This window comes from Amblyomma americanum, chromosome 5 (assembly GCF_052857255.1).
Source record: "Amblyomma americanum isolate KBUSLIRL-KWMA chromosome 5, ASM5285725v1, whole genome shotgun sequence".
NCBI classification, from domain to species: Eukaryota; Metazoa; Arthropoda; class Arachnida; order Ixodida; family Ixodidae; genus Amblyomma; species Amblyomma americanum.
The window spans coordinates 135,031,784-135,052,514 of record NC_135501.1 but is presented as its reverse complement, the minus strand read 5'-3'; the positions used below and the strand labels follow the sequence as shown (position 1 = coordinate 135,052,514).

The 20,731-nt window shown below is 46.8% G+C and overlaps 1 protein-coding gene across 4 annotated transcripts in view; it reads left to right on the top strand.

Moving 5' to 3' along the window:
• Window positions 1-1,420: 1,420 nt before the first annotated feature.
• Calx (sodium/calcium exchanger 3) overlaps window positions 1,421-20,731 on the top strand; it is a 345,062-nt gene continuing 325,751 nt past the window's right edge. For 3 of the 4 annotated variants that reach the window (XM_077665297.1, XM_077665295.1, XM_077665293.1), the window contains exon 1: window positions 1,451-2,736. The gene's annotated coding sequence lies outside the window, so the exon portion shown is untranslated. Of the gene's footprint in view, window positions 2,737-20,731 lie in introns of all 4 variants that reach the window. The other variant, XM_077665296.1, reaches the window with a different exon arrangement.

Here is a 20,731-nt window from a genome sequence, read left to right as displayed (position 1 = left end):
CCCGAAAAGAGGTGTTAATGTGTTAACCCATTAAAGCTACCGCGTCATACCCTTAAAACTGAGCTGACGTACCCTTTCCAATTTTTCCTTTCGGTTAATAATTGTAGATTTTAATGAACCATTACCAAGAGAAAGTTATGCCGCAAAGAGCCCTATGATCCGTAAGAGCGGATGCGGCACCCATGTTGTCGTCGTTACAGAGTGTTCCTAGTTGTACCACAAAGCATAATCTGGAAAATAAATAATCTCACATGCTAAGAATTACACCATTTCGCCTTCATAGCTTGCCCTTGCTTCATCTGGGGTCGTGAACTTGACTCGGTGAACATTCCTCAACTAGAATTATGCGGCAGAATCCAGGCATCAACCTTATTTCACTTCTTTTTTTTCTTCGAGCAACTGTTACCGACCAGGAACAAACCGGGCTCTTCCAGTTTTCAACGCCGCGTGTTTAGTTTTAAGTTAACCAGCAGCTGGCTGATTTCCTTACCTTGATGCAACACACAAAGCTTGCGTTGTTTTACACTCGAGCATCGCCCACTCATCCTCTGAGTTCCTCGCCATAAGGAGCTGCGGCGAAGATAGACGAGACGATCGCAAGCGTATAGCGCCTCTTCTTGACTCGTCCAGATGTCACCGGTCGGAAGCGGGAACAGCGAGACAAACAAAAAGAAACAGAAAAGGCAAAGCGAGGCAGAAGGAGCTGATCGCGCTGCGGCTGCTGTTGCGAGCTCACTCAGGATGGAGCAGGGCCGAATCGCAAGCAAGCAACAGCTGTGCCCGTTGAGAACACATGTTCCCGACGCACTCCCCTCCAGCTCCGCGTTTTCCCGCCTTTTCTTCGCTCTTTCTCTCTTATAGTAAACGTCGCTTCACTTTGCACCGGCATTCCCTCACTCAGCCAGTTGTTTTTACAGTCTTCGCTCGTAAGGACAGACGCTCTCGCGAAGCTCGGGAGCGAGGGGGAGGGCGGCGGAGGCGACGGCCATGACCGGTAGCGAAAGATACATAAATGAACTTAAACGCCTCCTTTTTTTGTTGTTTTTGGAAGAGTACCTTACTCACGAATACTCGCGACTCCCGAAATAGGATGCCCTTCGAGTGCTCTTAATGCGTAGCCGCCTTCTCTCGTCTCGTCTTTAGATGGCTCCGTTTTTCTCCCCTGGCTTCCGCTGAAGCGGTAAAAGAGCTTTGGGGGACTGCTCGGCAGCCGATCTTCGTGTGCGCCCCTAGCAGACGACGCGCGCACACGGACACGTCGTCGTCTGCTGCTCGGAGCGCCGGAAGCAGACAACGCCCCCAGATCATTTTATAGCAGACGACGCGCAGCGGCCGCCGCCGGGGCGCCTTCCGGCGATAGGCGCATCGGGGCGCTAGCGTCGCGAGCGCTTGCGTGCGCTCATTTTTGCTTGCTTTTGTGGTTGTGCTTGAAACGCGCAAAGGTTGCAGGGTAGGGCGCCAGCGGCGGCGGCGGCAGAGGGTTTGCATCCCGGCAAGCACCGCTCTTGAGCCGCGGCTTGAGCGGCGGGCGAGCGCTTCGAGCGGAGCAGCGTAGCCAGCCTCGGGGTCTCTGCCGCGTCTGCCGCGCCGAAGGCGCCGCCAGCGAGGTGTGCGTTTCTGCTGCTGTGCGACGTGAGTGCGTGCGTGTGCGCTTCCGTTTTGTCTCATTTCCGCTTTTTTTCTTCTTTGCTATACTGACCCCCGCGCCGGGGTTGCACGACGTTCGTCTGCTACTGCGTTTCCGCTTAAACTGTGCGTAATCGGAAGCAAGCAGCCGTGCCCAGAAGCAGCTGCGGTATAACAAGTGCGGGATCGTCCACAAACAACCCCCACACGACTCGGATAACACAGATGCCATTTTTCCCTGCTACATTTCGTCGCCTCACACTAATCGGCGAGATTTAACGGTGCGCGTCGATTTGTCGAAGCTGGTTGAGTGATAACACCACTTCGGTGCGCTTCGACGAACGTGAAGCCTGACCCAACGACCGCAGTTGCTTAAGAAAGCAATCGTCGCGTTTCACTGCTGCTTCTACGTGCGAACTGCGGGACAACGAATGAGTGAACCGTCTACTTCTGCTGCCGCTACTGCTTCGTCGTATGCGAAGTAGCCACCACCACGACAGCTCTCCGTATCGTCTGCACATGCTCCGGAGACGCCAGCAAGGTACATGCTGCCGCTAGCCAGGCATAAAGAAAACCCAGTGAGCCCAGGTGGTGCGCTGCTACGTATTCTTGATTCTACGCTGCATTGATACAACAAAGTTACGTTTTTGACCCGGCGCACTTTGATCGACGAGGTGCATCAGCAACCAGTGGTTAGGGGCGCTGAGTTTGTTCCAAGGCGCGCACAGAGATACATACGTTTTGCTCGACGCGCCGGCGCCGTCTTCAAAGCCTGTTCGCCGCCGTCTTCAAAGCCTGTTCGCCGCCGGTGTGTTTTCTGGTCGTCTGCAAATAACCTGCGTGACGCGGTTATAGGCGTTTGGCACGTCGCAGCGTCTTACCTGCTTTCTTGTTCTCTCTTTCATTCCCCTTTTTCTGTTCTTTTAACTACTTCGTTTCTGCGACGCTTTGAACTGTGCGCCAAGGCTAGTGGGCAATTGCCTTGTCAAACGAAGTTTTTTTTTTTTTAGTCCCTTTACATCTAATTTGTGCTTGTGATTGCGGAGTGGGTCTGGATAAACGGAACATCTGTCAGTGGTGACTGCGTCGACGGTGCTGCAAAAATTGAAGGTAAGCTTGCAAACTTTTTTCTTTCATTGCCTGTTTGACCGGCGTGGATTGGCTTTTCAAGGATACCGAATAACGTACCCTATAGTGGGTAACTTTCCTACTACCGATGATCGAACTCGGAAAACGCTTGTGCAAGAATCGAGCATGACTTCTTCACATCAGTTATTTCGACACTTGCCAACAAGAGGAAAAAAAAAGACATCTGGCATGTGTGTTCATACCTTAGCGACCACCGTCAACGACCGCTGCGCGAAGGTCATTCGGAAGACATAAACCTTCTAGACGCCGGCGAAAACGTCCTACCGTCGGTCGGAGCCAATGGATGATTACATGCCCTGGGCAACTAATACGAATACATATTATTTGTCTAGATAAATGCTTGGCACCTTCCTTATTCTAAATCTGGAAGCGAAAACACGTGGTTAGAGATTCAAACCCTTCTTTGCAGAACTAGAAGCCAAATTTTTTATCGTGATGTAATTGTTAGCCAAGGCTGTTCTGACCGCTGCTTTTCTTTAATTTTATTTATCTCATGCAGTGACAGATATGGCATGTATGCAAACTAAACTGCAAGGAATTTAGCTATTCCTTTTCCCGATCATTTATCTCTTAGCGCACTTATCTGGATGTCGAACAATCTTTTCATCTGATTTCTGGGCGTGGTGCCAATATATTTTTTGAAAGAACACAAAGGGCGCCACACCCCACTTATTCGGACATGCACTTAGGCACGCGACCAAGGGAGATTCTTCGAATTTGCATACAGCCCGTCGTATCTTCTACGAAGCTTCGCATCTGTCCCAAATCTTGGTACATTTCTGTAAGCGCCTTCTTGCACGATCATGAGATATTCATGCAGTGTGATGATGAAACTTACATTCTACATCGTGAGTGCTTTGGGACGAATAAATTTCCTCCAAACTTCAAGCGGATTATTTCGGGAACGTTTGAACAGTGAGAACTTCGCAATTAAGACCACCTTTATCTTCACGGACTTCCAGTGATCTTGAGTGAAGTTCACTGATGGAACTCACTTCATGTATATCAACCACTGCGATAGCAAGGAAATTGTCAGCGGCGTGTCATTTACTCTTAAACACCCTGTAGAGTATCTACTGGACGTTTTATGATTTAAAATAACTTCCAGATGGGCTAGATGGTTTTCAGATTCAGACAGCATTTTTAGCGCTAACAAATCACGCGTACTAAAAGAGATGTAGTAGCGCCAGTCCCGCGTCCATCCTTTTCATTCACGTGCGTACGTGTTTTGTAAGCGCTAAAGTATCTGACGTTCTATGAGTTCAAATTTTCTAATTCCAAATGCGTTTAAACGAACTCCTTAATTACGATGCGCGTTTTCGTCGAGACCATGCACCGAGCAATGCTTGGCCGGTCTTATTTATTTCAATAGGGAATCACATACACTGCCGAAAGGCGATGCCCTGGGCCAGAAGCAGACAGTGCAGGAAACATTACTTCGGCTCGAGTCACACGCTTAATCGGGACGTGCCGATTGCTAATGACATTTCCGTATTTATCTCCGGTGCAGTTTTTTTTTCTCCCCTCTTTCAGAGACGCGCACTTGATATGAATGGATGTGGTCTCCCGCAATCAGCTGTTCTCACTTCTTGCGGTCTTTTACCCCTTGCATGCGGCGGATACGTGTGCCTTCTGTGTTTCTGGTAATTAAGTATTTATGTCTGTGACTGTACACGCACACCACTGCAATGTGGCCGCATAGCAAGGGGAACATCAAGGTTTGCTCAGGACTTTCTGTGCAAAACTTAGGTAAAAAGTAAAACCTGCAAAAGTATTTAACAAAAATCTTTCGTCTTCCATCTGGGTGACTACTTTGTAAACTTAAAGATAAGGTCCGAATGGAAGATATTTTTTCTCCTCTTCAGGGCTGGACCGAAATAGAATGATTTCTCGACATCTTTTCGGAATTCAAGTCTTTGTGGCAGCTTTTTCCCCAAAAATCATTTCGGGGATGATACGAAGTAGCTTTTCCGCAGATCGCGTCCGTTCGATAAAGAAGGTCGCCGCACTAATGGCTTCGCAGTTTAGTCTTTAAAACAGCCGGGATAAGTGAAAAAATTATTTTCTCTCTCCAAGCTGAGCATCTTAGCATGGAGCTGTTCTCAGTCCCGTTGAAAGCCTCTTTCATCCAAACACTATAACTGCAAACATGGGCGATTCGAAGTTTTCCTCTGTGAAGATGCTACTACGGACTGCCACTTTATTTTGTGTGTTCCCCCTTTTTCTTAGACGACCGATTGCAAGAGCCATCTAAGCGAAGTTGATTCTTTGAGCCTTCTCTCTCTCTCTCTCTTTTTTTGAGGTTAACGATATCTTTTCCGCGCTCGAATCCGAGAACCTCCCGGTTTCTCGGTCATTGCCATTTCTGAAGCACTTCATTCTTGAGCTTAGCTTATTCCGTCAACGTTGGGACCACTGCGCTTGATTTTATGTGCTTTTTTCTTCCTATCATTGACATCGCGCATCAAATAAAGGAAAGAAATACTATAAGGCGCGCTCCCGCGGGTGCATAAGTACGTAGGACAGAGACCAGGGCTGATTTGATAAAGGAGCCAATCCTGAAGATTGCAAAAAAATGACCCTGCACTAGACGACAGAATGCACATACAGCGGCTCTATATTCACTAATATATATTTTTTTTGGCGAAAACTCTCTAATCAAGGGTGGGCTGGTGCGGCGGCCTCGTGGTAGGGCATCTTCCTCGCGTTCGGGAGGTGCTGGGTTCGATTCCCAGTGCCGTCGGGTACCCACCGGTTTTCTAATGGGTACAAGATTTCCCCCGGCCTGGTGGACGATTTTTCGTTGGGAAAAGGCCGTTTAAACTACCCCCTTCAGGGGCTCGTTGATGAGTGAAGACACGAAATCCCGCCATTAGCGGTAAAACCCACTTGCCTCTGCCCCCCCCCCCTTTTTTTTTTGGTACCCAAAAAAGCTGGCTCTGGCATACGAATATAAAACGACCAACCAGCTTAGGCTAGGAACACGAACACCAGCCAGCACCGAAGAATGAGTGGGATAAAGGAAAAAACAACTGAATATCCATACCATCTGCAGAGTATGGCCGCTAGGGTTAGTTAACGTTCAACGCAGTGCGGTGGTGTGGAAACTTGGTCGTGTAAAACAGAGTACAGCAGCTGGAGCAAAATATAAGGAGCAAACTCATGACCTTATTCCCATAGTTTGCGCGCAGAAACCAACGTGGAAGCTCGCCCGTCTGTGATCAGCCGCTCAAGAAAGATGAGAAAAGCGAAAAAGCCGACGTGAGAGTACTGCCGCTCCGTAATGACGCAAAAGTGTGCGTAAGACGGGCGACGTCACGAAAATGAATAATTGGGCAAGTGGCCTTTGAGTAAATGATGACTGGCGCGAACGTTGTAGAAACAGTGTCCGGCTATCCGCAGTCGGATTGTCTTGTATTGTAGCTGCAAAAAAAAAAAAGAGTGTAATGCAGCTGCAGCCTGTCAATGATCGTCTTGTGGTGCCGAAACTTGGAACATAACGGAAATACTTGAAAGCATATTAAGTTCACCGCAGCGATGTAGGAAATTAAATGCGATGGAGGAACGTTAAAAGACAGGAAGAAAACACAGTAGATTAGAAAATTGGTGCATGTCGATGTTAGCTTAAAGGAAATTAAGGCAAAAATAAAGTTGCAGAGTTTTTACGTAGCTGGGCCGAATAAACATGCGAAAGCATGTGTTTAGCCTGGTTGGCTCAAGACCGCAGTGGTAGCCTGGTGGTCTGAGCATCCGCCTCGCATGCGGGAGGTGCGGGGTTCGATCCCCAGTGCCGTTGGGTATACGCGCCGGTGATACAGTGGATACGAGGTTTCCCCTGGTCTCGTGTTTTCCTTTATTAGGGTTAAATGCTCGGGAAATGGGTTGTTGACCCCTCCTTGAGCAGAAGAACAATACCTTGTGACATGGCGCTGTGTGGCCACAGATGCCCATGCGCCATAAAAATCCAACATCATCATCATCTGATTGGCTCATGGTTTTGCTTCGCTGGGTCGATGGCATGTCTGCATGGTGACGATATTAGTCTGGTATAGTATCATTACTTGATGGAGACAACAACGTGCAATGCACAGCGACAGTGTGTGTTGTAGTTTAACACGAGGTGTGATCGGCAATGGCGATAGCATGGTGATGTCGTGCACTGGCTATCGAAAGTTGATCTTTTTGTGCCGCCACATGTTCGAAAGCCGGTGGCTGTAATGCGTATTTCATTTATTTACTTATTTAATGTCGGGATTCAGCGGGGGAACGGCTTTCACAGCTTAGGCCGCGATGTAGAGCTTTCGTTCTAACAATAGGCTTGAGCACATTAAATGCTGAGAAAAGATGTGATGGTTACAGGAGAACCACGGTATTGGATTGGATGGGAAGGCAAGCTTAGAAGGCCGCAGCGGAGAGTCAGGTGAAGAAATCTGATTAGAAAGTGGTGTGGCTGAGATCCGAAATTCGGATTCGGGAATTAGATATCAGATAAGCAAAACAGGCTGCTTCGTCTTGGTTGACGCAGGCTAGAGGGAGGCGCTTTCGCCCCGCATAATTATTATTGTAGCTAGGCGCGAATGGTGATGATGGGGAGCCTGATGGAAGATGCATGAAAGCGGCCAGTCTGCATGTTTTGGAGCTTTAATGGGCCTTTTCAGCTTGACAATGATAGATGCTTTTTCTGTTCACGTGTTAAAATATTTGTGAAATACCGTTGCTTCCTCCGAACTCGGAGCAGTCGAGGTGATTGTAGTTTTGTTCATATCATGCTGAGAAATATTTTCTGAAGCGTGTCCGCTGCAAGTTTTCATTGTTGAGCTGTTTGGTTTGCGTCGAGTTAAATTAACTGCCTTGCACTAGTAGACGGTGACTCGAAGATGCGATAAAACGACTACATGACTTTACTAACCAGACAAAGACTTCCGGTAACAGGAGTTATACAGGATCGGGAAGGTTGCACAATTCATTCAGCAGTAAGTCAGCTACATTCCCTGCGGCAGCGGAGTAGGTGGCAAGGGAACAACACGGTTTGTGTGACAATGAACTTAGTCTAGTTAGCTGGAATCATAACGAAGTAATGGTTTGCTCCTGAAAACCGCCCGTGTACTTTCTGTAATAACGTTAAGGAGACGAATCAGCCGCTTTAACAAGATGGATGCGTGGTGCCGGAGGCGTTGCCCTCAAGTGTATGCCAATTACACTGCGCTTGGGATTGCACTGGATGCGGTGCTGTCGGCTGTAGCGAAGAAAGAAGGAATCTCGCAGTAGTTGCGCGTCGAGTTGTAACGCCAGGAATTATGAAGTCGGCACACGCTGTCGCGTCGCATTGGCCATATACCAGCGGGCTCCTTGCGACGTTACGACGTACAGTCCAGAGCGATTTGAAGGTTATCACATTCGTTCCGGGTGAAACGGACCAAGAAATATTTCTTTGCGTAACGGTCACTTAGTCCGCTACAGACATGACGGTGCTTGGTAGAGGAATGCTTCAGCTAGCTGAGCTCGTTTACTCTTTGCAGTGTTCTTGCAAAAAGAAGCTGTGTTAGATCAGTTTAGAGTGGGTAGTTTAAGCCTGAAGTGATCACCTCCAAATCGCGTTAGAGTTTACATTCTTTGCCAAAAGCAACCAGGATGCATGGTTTGCTTCTCATTCGTATAGCCGTGTGCATAAGCAACCCCCGAAAGCTCTAAATGTCTGTAGTGTAAGAAGACCGATCGACCTCAACTTTCAAGACCCTTTAATCTGCAGGGAAACCTTAAGGGCTCCACTGTACGAGTGAGGGGTAAATTACGCTGCCTGGTGTCAATTTTCGGCGTGAAACGGACACTAGATCCCCTTGTACTGCCGTTATTTTTGTTGCGTCACGTTATATATAGGGGGTGATAAGAGGAGATTGCCTGGTTGAGTAGGTCCATACTACTTCTGAAGGTAAGTATAGCACTGAAATTTCATCATTTCATCAAATCCGATCAAAGAAGCAATATTTCAATGCGATGAAATTGCCGAAGATCTAAATTAGACCAAACCTCGTATTTCACACACATATATTAATACTTGCATTAAGGTTTTATATGAGGCTGCCTTTTTGTAAGCATTGGCACCAGGAAAACAAGTAACATTTCGGTCATACAAAACGTGCACTCAGTAGCACGATGTGGTTATTGCAGACATATTCAGTAAAATATGACAATCTTTTTCTCGTAACGAAAAGTTCTGCTGCAACAGTTATCACTTTTTTCATTGAGAGGCGGCGCTTCATTTGCGTCAGCAGCTCGTGATGAAACTGACTATAAAGCGCTTCATTAAAAATGCAAAAAAATTCCACGCATTTCTCTGCAGTTTCCAAAAACCGCATCGTGGTACTGCCGACACTTATCGAATGATTGAATTTTTACTTTTACGTTTCTTTGAACCACCATATATACAATTACGAAACGGAAACTATAGCGTCCATCATTAGGCAATGATTTGGAAGTACACTGCGCTGCGTTATTATAAACGCATGTAAAAAGTTCTAAAGGCTCTGCTAGTACAATATCTGCGGGGCTGCGATTCACAGAGTGTTCTGTCGATGTGTATTAGATGTAAATGCATGCATCGTTCCGTCCTTCCTGTACTCAGCTGTGGGAAGCGAACTTGGTGACTAAAGAAATAGGTCGAAATTAGGCTGAGGACATCGGAACGGGGAGCCTAAACCAAAGTGACAGGGGTAACGTTAAAAGACAGACAAAGCGCAAAGTGGTCTAGAGAACAGAAACGACTTAAAGGTCAACTGGGACGAAAATTTTGAGTCCCATAAAATAACTTTTTCCTAGTTGTATGTCAAGAGAGCGTCCTAAAGACATGACATGGCGTTCCCAATAGAACAGTGCGTCAGGAATAACTTCCACACTCAGCCTATTTCGATTCCGAAACTAAGAAAAAAAAAGGCCGGCCATAACCAAGCACCGGTAATGCCGTGCAAACGCGAACAGCCACTCAGCCCCATGGTTGTAGCTCTTCGGCGGCTTGTTGCTTCCCGCAGAAAGCGTAGCCAATACATGGGAACGCGTCTACTATGAGTTACTCGAGCACCGATCGAATAGATATAAGGCATTGGGAACACGGTGGACGAATTCTTCCACCTTGAATGGGAACGAGCGCTGGCAAGTGCGCGACATTTTAATTTCTCGTCGACTGCTTTCGTCCTTCGGTCATCCACGAGAGTTGGCGCTGGTAGTACAAATTTTGCGAGAACTGTTTTTTCCGCCTCAATCGCCACAGTCGACGCGGGTTTTCGATTCATTCTTACCAAACCAGGCAAGAACGCACCAGAGCACTGCCTTAAAAAAAACTGATCGCAACGTGTGCTGCACAACGTTCGCTGCTTACCGTAATTCGGAAGCGTGTGCGAAGTGTGCGCTCGTCCATCCTAAAAAAAAATGGCGGTGGTTTAGCTCTGGTTAAACCTGCAGTGACACCATAGCTACATCTGGCCGAGTGGAACTTGGTCACGTGACCAACCACGTGATCAGCCACGGCGCCGGGCCGCCGGCAGCTGCTCCGCACCACGTGACCAACCACGCTGAAGGATCGAAATGCTACCGTAATGTAGCTATCGCTACAAAATGTAAAGCATTGCAAAAAAAAAAAACCTTTAGCATGTTACGAAACCTGGTACTGTCCCGCAGCATTTTAGATTCCTACCTTTCACTCCACATCGTCCGCATTTTTTTCATTTCCGGTAAGCCCAGCTTGAGGTGAGCTCACGGTCTGCCGTAATTACGTCATATCCGGTAACTTTCCTAACTTCGGAACACGCCGCCAGGTGTGCGCGTTTTCTTCTACGGACCTTTTTAAACGCTTGTAACACCAGAGCTAGTTTTATAACAAGCGCGGAAATTTGTCGCTATTAGTTTCATGATATACCCAGGGTATTAAGAGGCATTCCAGCGACAGCAAAATTTTGTTGCAGTTGGAATATATCCTAGGTGAAATCCTGAGAATTGAGTACGAGGCAGCGCGTGTATTGTGAAGATCAATAGCAGGTGATATAATGCCGCAACAGTGGAATGTAAGGGAATGGGAAGGATAGCCGGCGAAGGTAGTTTGTCAGGCGGGAAAATGAGATTACGAAGTTTCCGTAAATTGCAAGGACGAAGGTGACGAAGGGCAAGGCTGATTAGGAACCAGTGGGAGAGGCGCATGTGTGCTGCCTTCCCTACTGAAACGTTTCAAATCAGCAACGCATATGAGATTATGGGAGTGCATAGCCACTCGGATGTGCAGAAATATATGGAAATCCATATGCTCCAAATATGCACTCCATGCGGCTGCCATATCCCTTCTGTCGACTTTCCATACGATTTCCATATGGTGTGCAAGGGTTCATACGAAGTCTGCATGTTTACACGTGCGTTGGGCCTATAATCAATATCGACCCCGTACGCTGCGTATGGTTTTCATATGAGCCATATAAAACATAGGAAACTATAAAACTATAAAACATATAAAACTCGTTACATGATACGTTTTAGTAGGGATATATATTAACATTATAGATAGCCCTATATATAACCTTCGTTTTTTTTCTGACCAAGGCCGTTCACGTCGTCAACTGCCTCTTCTCACGCCTTAACCATTGTTTTTGTGTATATCGCTAACCGAGCCCAAGCAAGATTACACTATATATATAGCAGACAAGGTTAAGGAAATGAGGGGCTCGTTTTTGACAAACATATGAAGGGAGCCAACAGTCACCGAAACCAAGGTGCGAAACCCACTGATTGGCGCTACACATGAAAAAAAAATAAAAACCATCCCCCTATGCACCTTGGTATCGGTGACTGTCGGCTCTCTTCATGTTGATATATATATATATATATATATATATATATATATATATATATATATATATATATATATATATATATATATATATATATATATATATATATATATAGCCGCGTAGGCGACTTCATAGAGTGTGTGTGAAGGAAACGAACAGTCCTTCAAAACAAGGGAATCATATCAAAATGTTTGATTCGTCGTATGATTAGAAATTGTACCTTTGCATAATTCATTAGAAAGTAGAAGAATACCAACTTCTATATAATATATAGTAAAATTTCTTTGGTTTGGTTACTGGAGGTGTAACTTACCAAAGCGACTCAGGCTATGAGGGTCGTCGTAGTGAAGGTCTCCGGAAATTTCGATCACCCGGGGTTCTAACTAGACTCCAGTTAATTCTTAAACATGGATAATTCTGTGACGCCATTCGGCCCCTTAAAACGTATTTAAATTTCCAAGGAGTGAAAGTATCTTTAATTTGGGTTAATTAGGCCGCGTCTGAGGCTATTCGAACAGTGGCGGCGCCCACATGTGCACAGAGCGCCGGATTGGGGGTGATGTTGATGGTGACTGCGACTGAGAAGTTTTGCCACCACAGCACGAATGACGTTTGTGTCCAACCAAATACAAGAGCGCCGTAGTTACTCCCACGCGATTTTCTTGCTGAGAAGATAGGACGGCAGGCGTACATTTTTTGTTTTTGTTTTTTGCAGCGCTCCTTCATTTTCTCCTTAGTCTTTATTGCCTGCCTGTGTCGGTCCGTGCTGCCAGCATTCTTCCTGCCATCGCGCAGCCTCTAATCGTTTTACATTGCGTCACGTGCATGTACTTACGTAGAGTGTGAGGGTGGCGGGCGCCTGCTGATGCCTTGAGTGTCGTAGAGGACATACATGTTGGTTCATCAGACATTGTGCGTGCTAAACGTTATTTGGAAAAACTCAAAACGACATGTCATTGTCGCACATTTCTTTCACGAAGCAAGCAACGATTACAGATTTTTTTTTCAAGGAATCAACGTATACGTGGATGCGACGCACTTTGCTTCGTATTTTTTTTTTTGGATCCCGTTAATGTGACATTCGCTTAATCACGACATTTTCGCCGGTCCCGTAAAATCCGAATTTTCACACGAGTTTACTGAGTACTAATTATTGCGCAGCAATAATGCCTAATAATCTTATACATCAGATTATTAAGCACCATGAATTCAGCCTGCTTGGTTGTAGTCTGTAATATCCTGATATCCAGTTAAATGTTAACGGGGTGCAGACAGTCGCCCCATTTGTAGTGCTCACAAACGTGTTTGAGACGTTGTCACGCTCACTCGCTCGCGAACGGTGCAAACTGCTTTTTTTACGTCTTTGTGAGTATCGCAAATAGTTTATAAACCTCTTCCGCTCGTTCTTCTCTAGAGTTCCCCTCTGCACTTCTTGCTATTTTCTCGATGTCGCTTTATTTCCGGTGGCCGCAGCTGGGGTGCTGAACATATTCGATAGCAAATGCCGCAACCGGGAACATCGTTTCCTTCTGTTTTTTTTTGTATTTTTGCAATAATAAACCAACACTGCTACTACTGCGTCCCGCTACAGTGAAAAAGAATTTAGGCATGTGAGTCTTCATAACTGACAGCCCACTTCTGTGTACTGCCCGAATCGGCAGGAGTAGATACAGTGCGATTCTGGTATTCGTTGCGTTGCACCCGTGCACGCACTATTTCCGTGCACTATGGCACTCAACGCTATCTATAATCTTTGAGTTCTTTGAACTTCCGAGGCTGTAATGAATTTCTCAAGATTACATGCAACGAGGTATCCCGCAACGAGTTTCTGTACTGCACTGTACTGAACATAAAAGTATATTTTTACCAAAGTACCACTCACCGCTATAACAGCTTTTTTTTTTTACTCCAGAAGAACGTCCTCCACAAATTAAGTTGTGGTATAATAATAATAATTGGTTTTTGGGGAAAGGAAATGGCGCAGTATCTGTCTCATATATCGTTGGACACCTGAACCGCGCCCTAAGGGATGGGATAAAGGAGGAAATGAAAAGAAAGGAAGAAGAGGTGCCGTAGTGGAGGGCTCCGGAATAATTTCGACCACCTGGGGATCTTTAACGTGCACTGACATCGCACAGCACACGGGCGCTTTAGCGTTTTTCCTCCATAAAAACGCAGCCACCGCGGTCGGGCTCGAACCCGGGAACTCCGGATCAGTAGTCGAGCGCCCTAACCACTGAGCCACCGCGGCGGGTTTTTGGTATAGGCCAAACAGAAAAATTGACCACATTTTTTTGTTATCTCCCAACTTCGGTAATGCGTACCTCAGTACACGCCGTTTATCGTGAGCTGCTTTGCATCGTAGTGTAATGCAGGGCGTTAAGTATTACACAGCATTGCACTAACCTCCGCCGTGAGAACTCGCTACTGCGGTGCTGTGCACGACGTTCCGTTACGTTCAACACAGTACAACCGCACTCTCGCCACACAATATTTATCACTAGCTGCATTATCGCTTACAAAAATACCAGGTACAAAGTGCCGATGTTAAATGCCACGTAGCCAACCCCATTCGTCAGTGTACATGAAGTGCGAGTCGCATAGTACATCAAGCCAAAATGCAGCACACATAACAGATTTAGGCGCGTTCTCAGTGTAGTGGCGCACCCTGTACACGTCTTGCGTAGCTATGAAATTACACATGCCGGCCAATGTCAGCAGCGCGCCTGACACTTCGACAGTGTCAGTGACAGTGCGACGAAGGCCCTTTTAAGGTTTCTCGGGGGCATATGTCTGGTGCATCTAACGATACTCCCATCTTTGATATATGTGCGCGTGGCGTTTTTGTTTATCACGCCATTTTTTCGACCTGGTTAGGGGTAACCTGGCAGGTTAGCCCAAACCAGGTCGAGAGTCTCCAGGGCACTCGTTTTTCTTTTAGAACCGCAGATGCCAGCAGTTACGTACGACACAACTAAAGAGCCAAAAGGCCTTGAAAGGTGAGGGCGAGTGGTCTCACCCCAAACAGATTTATAGCAGATGGATTGTCTCAATCGCCCCACCATACAGCCGAAACGCAAAACAAGTGGCCTTCAGACTGTTAACGCAGTCTGCACATCACCTGGCTACCGTCTTTGCTGAGATGGACCTCGGCCACGAGGGACTTGGGGGATAGCACAGATAGTGAGCAATCTGCGAATGTAGTCGGTGGACCTGGGAGCTACTGCACTCATAGGGACTAGGGAGTGTGTTTCCGTATTCGCTGGGCCTCTTCTCCCTTTTGCAGTATGCAGGAGCTGTGCCCTTATTGGTGGCAGTTAGCAGCCTGTTCATTTCTCTTTTCGCGCGTCTGTTGTTTTACATGTTTGCAGAAGACGTGATAGCGATAACCATCTGGTAACAGCGGCTGCACTGAAGGTGTTCCCACTCTAATACACTGCGCAAGTCCGCTCATATGTGTTCTTCGCTCTTACCGTGTCTGGTCTCGTGTTTCATGCTGTTTCGCCATCTGCGATTGCAGTAATCCGCTGGTATGGTTAAGGTCGGTCAAAGGCTGAAGAAAATTCTGTTCACTGCACTCCGGGACAAAGGCCTAGAAAGGGCACCTCTGCGCTTTTGTTGTTGGCGTCAAAAGAATCAGGAGTTACGAAATCAAACAGGCGTTATGAAATCAAACTAAAACGGGCGTGCGGGGTGCTCAGGATATAAAATGTGAAACTAAAATTATACGAGCTAGTAGCCACTAAGTTAAGTAGGTTTCGAGTAGAACTGAAAAGGAAAAAGAATGAATTGGAAAGCATTAAATAAGCGGTGTAATGGCTTACCCATAGCATCTGAGCGGAATTCTTACAACGTTCTCCAAATACCAACCAGCCGGAGAATCTGTTTCTCAGCTAGGTGGTGCATATAGAAAAAAAATGGCAGCCAACAGATGAACAACCACGAGGGAAGGATATACGGCACGAGTCTGCCTTGCGGCTTTTCCATGTTGTTTGTTTTCTTGGCTGCCACATTCTTTACCAACCAGCCCACGACTTCACCATTCATGTACTTGCAGTCACATATTGAGCGTCCTCTGTGTGCATGAAATTCGACCCGATTTCCGCAAAGCACGTTGCCGTATAGAGTTCAGTTCCTCTGTTTCGGTTCCCCAAGGGCTCCGGAACCATGTCGGCAACGCACCTACATTGCGTCTCCATCGCGTCTTCCCCTCCTGTCCACCGCGTCTCCACGCGTCCCTACTGCGTCACTACCGCGTGTCTCAGGCGAATGTACAACTTGTGCAGACAAAGACAGCGCGAATAAGAGTCTATGCAGGAAGGAAGAAGAGGTCGTAGGGCTGCGTGCTCGGCTTCTCAGCTTGCTTGGTGGTGTGTCCCCGCAACTGCCGGCGGCCTGGTTGTCCGGGCGCTTTCTGCTCTTGCCCGCGCACACTCACAGACACACGCTCGGCGTTATAAGAGGCGGCAAGGAGGCCCACCTTAATTTGTTTTATTTTCGGGTCGCCGCCGTCGCCGCGACCGAGGTCTTCTGGGGCTATAACGGGAAGCCCCGTCGCGGGGACACAATGTGCGCGCTTGCGGCCGCCGCCTCTGCCGGGTCCGCTCACTCACCCGCTGTGCCTTGCTCCCCTTTCCTCCGTTCTTTCGCGCTAGGAAGTGGAGCCGGAGGTGCTGGCGCCGCGGCCGTGCTATTACAAACGCCCACCGGTATAGTGGAGGCGAAAAAAAGCTCCCCGGAAGTTTGTTTATTTATCACCCGATTCACTCACCCACTTGTTCAATAATTGAACGGGGGCTTACACCGCCACTTCTCCAAACTCTTCAGTGAATAGAAAAGGGCATGCGTGGCGGTGACGCTTGCTTTGAAAGAAGGAAATAGTGGAAGTGGTACTACCGGCCTTGGTTCTAATGCAAACGTGGCTGTGCATTATTTGTCGAGTAGGTGTAGCATGGCACTGGTTTGTAAATGATTAGCACATATGTCCGTCTTATTTACTTTTTTATTTGTGCAGTGTGCGATGAGTAAACAACCGAACAGGATGCTATATCAGAGAGCTAGATGAGTTACTGAGTGGTATTATGCCCTCGTTTATGTAAGCAGTTATTTTCGCTCTATGTCAAATTAAGCAGACATGTAATCAAGGCGAAAGTGGGATATGTGCCTAAAATAGGCAACAAACGGAAGGTCTCTTCGGACAACAGACTGCATTAGAAAAACAGGCAAGGGTAGCAGTAGACGGCAGAGTCAGGTGTGGAGAGGAAGTTAGGAAATTTGCTGGAATTAATGGGAGATGCCTTTATTTAGCAATGGACGTAACAGAGCTGTTCATGACCATGACACTTATGACGTCGTTCTTAATAAGATAAGAAGGTAAGTGGCCTATGTGCTTGTAATTGAGGCAGCGCGGTTACGTTTCTGTCCACAACAAGCCCATGCATGTCAAACACGACGTATTTGCGTCACCAAGAAAACCAATCAAAAACGCCCATTCGCTACAGGATCTACCTTCGCGTTATTAACGCGTGGGTGCGTATTATATTTACGCGGTAGCTGTTCTTTGCTCAAATATCCGCTCCGTAGAGATGCCGGATGACTCATGACGTCATGTTGTGTCACAGATACCGTATGGGCGCCTTTTATTGCAATGCATCGAAGAAAGGTTTCAACTGCTACTGCCGACGTCGTAATTTGCATTTTTGTAATATTTTAGAAGCTGAATCGCCCACTCGCAAAGCCGATTTAGGCCAACGGTAGCTTACGCTTATCTAAACTGGGCGCTCCGTTTAATTGAACGCAAAATGATTAAAATGGATTACATATGAATGTGAAACAAATTAATAATGAATTAATAAATCAGAATATGCCAGATAAATGTTCAGTTACATGTTCCCATCTCATCTTCGAGACAATCCTGCCTGCCTGCCGAAATAATCTGCCTGATCAGATAATCTATTATCTAAAGCGTTCTTGTCCTATCATTGCACCATGTTTAAGAACAAAAAAGTTGCTGATTCTTCACTTCTTCAAACTAGGCAGAGTCGACCCTTCTCGTAAATTCATTACCAATACACAGGAAAAATAAGAGTGCCTATTAAAATATAACCAGACAGCCAATATATCTAGTATGCCCGGAATAATGGTTTTAATAGTTGCCGGCGGCGTGTTGCAAGTATCCCTGTTTGCTGTAGAAATGGCCAGAGGAAATTTCGCCGAAGCTCAAGCCTGCGTTTATTTGATTAAAACTGCTACCAGTAATGCTAGAGAGATGCGTGTAACTGAAGCACTGCATGTACTCCATGCGAAAGCAGACTTTTTTTGAAGAGTTAACGTTGTCTGCGGTGCGCTGAACGTTTGAGAAATCTGATTTTGGGAGAAGCCTCCGGATGACGCAGCACAGATGCTTATGCCGCAGCGATGACCTATTAAGGGATACACCTATAAAAATATAGTTTCTCAAAATTGCATGCGTGTAAAACAGACACCACTGTCCTGTCGATTTGCTTAAAGAGCACACAGCAATGCCGGGAAGCGTGGCCTTCGTATTTGGTTCGTCGCCAGCAGCGCGGTGCTCGTCGACACCTAGCTTTCGGCTCAGGGAAAAAATGCAGGCATTTAGATCCAAGATTAGGCCGTGTTCTCTCAAAAAAGCAACATTTCAAGCTCGATGGAGCGTTTGTTTTCGCGATAATCACATCTCCGTGCCCGAATTACTACGCAGCTCGTCGGCCATGGCGGACATGTCGAACCGGAACAGCGGGTTTTCTGCGGCACTATTGGCTAGCGTCAGCCGCCGCTTGTTACGACTGTACGAAAATATTATATTCATGGTATTTTATCTATCGCAGTTTTTTAATAATGTTTAATCTGAACATTATTACGGTATATAATGAAATAGCGGATTTGCATGACGTAATTATGCGGAACTCTACTTATACAAACACCTCTGACTTCACCGAGAAGGCACACATTCGCAAAGGGAAGGCAATGTGATGAAGCTGTCGGCGGCGGGACAGACAAGCAATGTTTTCGCCGCCCCCATACATTGGTCTGCGTGTAGTTGCAAGCGGCGTGGGATTTACGGCAACAGTAGCAAGAAGTGCAGAAAAAAAGAAAATAAATAATCGAACAGAGCCAGCCAGTGATTTACGAGCCTCGCATTAGCCCGGCGCTTGCCGCATTGGGCGAGGAGGGAGACTGGCGCACCAGGCGCGCGATTGCGATCAGCGTGCCAACTACGCCCTGCCCGCACGCGACAGGATGCAAATTAAGCGCTTGCGCGTGCTTTTTGCCGACAGAGACACACAGAGGCAAGGCGCCACATTTCCGGCCTCCGTAATCAGCTGCACTGCCTGAACGCAACGCATCGCAAGCGATCGCTACGACTCTTGGGTGGCGCTCTAGGAATCTACGCAAGATAGCGCTGCTGCTGCAACGTGTAGCCGGAGGGGTATTTGTGCAGTCTTGAACTCCAAGGGTGCCAACTCCAAGTCTTTGTAACACACCTAAACATCCTTTTTTTTTTTTGCCGTAGAGTACGCGGCCTTTGCGCTGCGCGTTGCCTGCTGTTGCGGCGTTTTGCCTTTTGTATTTCCTTGTTTTGAAACTAATTAATATTTGGGGAAATGAGTATATGACCTCGCCACTCATAGACCGGAAGCGCATTAGTCATGGTGCGACTTGCCTAAACTGCCCTTACGCAAATAAAATCCAATCTTTATCATCATTATCAAATTAAGAGAAGATGAGTGTGAGAGACACCAGGAATGACGTCTGCGGATTTACAGTGAGGAGTGACAGTACTGCTATGTCATACTGCAGTATGAATATATAAGGATAGGCAATGGGTTTTGTTTTTCTGAGCAATACGTAAATATCAGAGACAGCTCTTCGTTTGACGCTCGTGCGTGAACAAGCAAACAAGCCAGTGCGCCCTCTTACATAGTGCACTGTTCCTTTTTTTGTTACTAAGAGCATGAAATGTTTATGCACCGCTCATGTCATGTGAGACTCTTTTTTCATCTTTAGAAATGTGCCGGGTGTGGTGTGGTATATGGAATTTAAGGACTCGAACAGATGCATGGGAGCTATAAGGGACGCCATAGTGGAGGGCTCCAGATTAATTTAGACAACTTGCGTTTTTGTTTTTCGTGCGATGACTTCGCAGAGCGTACTGGGGTTTTAGTATTTCGCTTCCATCGAAATACGAACGCCACTGTCGGGATGGCACCCCCAACCTTGGAATCAGCAGCCAAATGCCAAACACAGCTACCAGGTACTGCGGTGGGTTCGAAATGTGCTGGGGGGGGGGGGGGGGGGGGGGGAGGATGGGAGGGTGGAGAAGGAGTAGAGCATAAATTGGGAAACCAACGACTTCGATCACCTTTTGTAGTGTACGTAAGTGTCACGTATATAACCGGAAGAAAGTGCCTCGTTCTGAGGTTTCTTTCTAACAGCGCAAACGTAGCAGTCCTTCGCATTCAGAACGTTACGTCGTCGCTTAAATTTACATTTCTTCGTCCACTTCTTTCTGCTTCCAAGTTGAAGACTGAGTTGAAGGAAGAGCTTCCACTCAAATAAACCCGTGCTCTTGGTAACGCCATATTTTAAACGCAGGCTTGGCTTAACAGAGGATGCTGCTATGCATTGTCACGGTAGCGAAAATGGCATGTGGTCGCCGTTCCTCGGCAGTTCGAAACTGCAGCATTTCATGTTCCGAAGTGCTACCTTAGCCTGGCAGAATAGATGCCGCAGTTGAGTGTTTGCTGGTGGCGTCATACCACTGAACAATGCTTACACTCCATCGAAATTGCAGAAAGTGCGTTTAGACGTTTCCTTTTGTTCACTAAGATGCAAGTGCTCCAGTCATGTATAACCGGAGTCCGTGATCAAAGATAAAGCTTAGCCGATTGTGTTGAAACAGGTAAGCCAGCTACAAGGCGCAACACTTGGCAACGAACACAGGCCAAAAATTTGCTTGTTTATTTCAGCATGCTACAACTAAAGGCAGCACGTTGAACCATGAAACCACGAAACCATTCTTCGAGTATTTCTATTTTCAACTTTGAACGTATGTGAGGTCACAAAAAGGGGAAACAGAATGAAAGAAAAAGAACACGTGTGACTCA